Here is a 1,679-nt window from a genome sequence, read left to right as displayed (position 1 = left end):
GTATATGTTGGTTTTGTATGAGCAACCATCAAACATACATGGGACTACTTCATATTTTCTCAGATGTTCATAGATATGTTGGAAAAAAACGTGCTCAGTAGAAAGCTGATTGTTTCCACAAATGTAACACTTGAAAGAAGAGTGTCTTTGTTGGGACTCCAGAGAAGGATGATTTCTAGAGAGATGTTTCTGAAGACCATTCCATGTCTTGGACGAACAGGGACATTGTGCGTGGATGCATGGATAGGGACGCCGCCTACCGTGAAACCGATGGTCAATTCTCAAGTGTTTCAGTATCTCAGATCTTCTTGAAAAATGCTTGCTGCATTCTTTGCATTTCCACATCCAACCTAAAAAAAGGAAAGCAGACCAGTAAATATTTAGAAAATGCAATGAACAGAAATCTTAGTTTGTTTAGTTTTAATGACAGTCTGGTAATCTATATATCTAAATACAATGTTGAGTCTAGCGGTAGTAAAGAACATTGAGCTGCATGTTTTGTATGAACTAAGATATACACAGAAATTCATTCATTCAACATCATTATAGCTACTACTGCGCTCTTACAATCAGAGCCACCCTAATGTAAAAATGACTGCAGGCAAATGCAACACTGTACTTGCCCCCCCCCTTTCATTAGAGATTTGCTTTAATAGAGTAAGCTTGGTTGAAGTTGGCATGTTCACTTTTTGAAGCACTCTGCCTGCCACACTGATCTTGCAGACCACTTCGACTGAAATAAAATAAATAAATAAATTAATTAAATCGTTTGGTCCACTTAATCTTGTCTCCACATTCATTAGGTTTTTCTGAACGTTACAAACCAACAGTTTTACTGGCTCAACGATATTTTAACAATGGGCGCGTGCGAAATCACACTTCATAAGATACCTGCCAGCATGCCATGACATATCTCTGAAAACACAATGCATTCGGAAAATGAAGTTCTTAACCTACAGTAAATGGGGCAGTGTTGTGAACAAAATGCATGAAAACCAGTTGTAGAGCCGAACAAAAAGTTTAAGGCTTAACAAGGAGATTCGCTTACCGAGAGAATATCCTGTGAAACCGTTTTAACAGTTGGACAAACCAGCATGGCGAACACTGGGAAACATCACCGACCATACCATACAAGTATAATGCATGCACAAAACACCATTAATTTTCAACGGGCCTCGCTACCATTAACAAACTGGGACTTTACAATCATAGTGGTATAAACACACTAGACTAACTAATTGCTAACATGGCTTTACATGGGTTAAGTTAGTCAAGTTCACCGTGTAGCCGAGCTAACCGTGGTGGAAGCTATTGATTGGTAACGAATTATGCCTACCTTGATTAATTCCAGCTACAACCGAACAATGTACACATAGTTATATTTCTCGTGAAATACGTGTAAGTTCAGAAATTACACCACATTTAACCCAGCGAAAAAGAAAGCGTTTACTGGGATACCCACATTTAGGCGGGACTTTCAGCTTGCTAACCAGGTGACATTAACTCGGTCTTTTGCATTAATACAATTGTAGGCTTGTTAAGACACGTTTACATCAGCTTAATTTAGTACTTACCGCAGGTTTATTCTTTGATAACGTGCTCGGACGTTAATCATTCCTTCTTCCCCATGCCGAAACGGACGAAGCTCTCCAAGCACTTCTCCCCAACTTCTTCTCACG

Source organism: Poecilia formosa, unplaced genomic scaffold, assembly GCF_000485575.1.
Source record: "Poecilia formosa unplaced genomic scaffold, Poecilia_formosa-5.1.2 Scaffold420, whole genome shotgun sequence".
NCBI lineage: Eukaryota > Metazoa > Chordata > Actinopteri > Cyprinodontiformes > Poeciliidae > Poecilia > Poecilia formosa.
The sequence above is the reverse complement of the archived record's forward strand: the minus strand, read 5'-3'. Positions refer to the sequence as shown.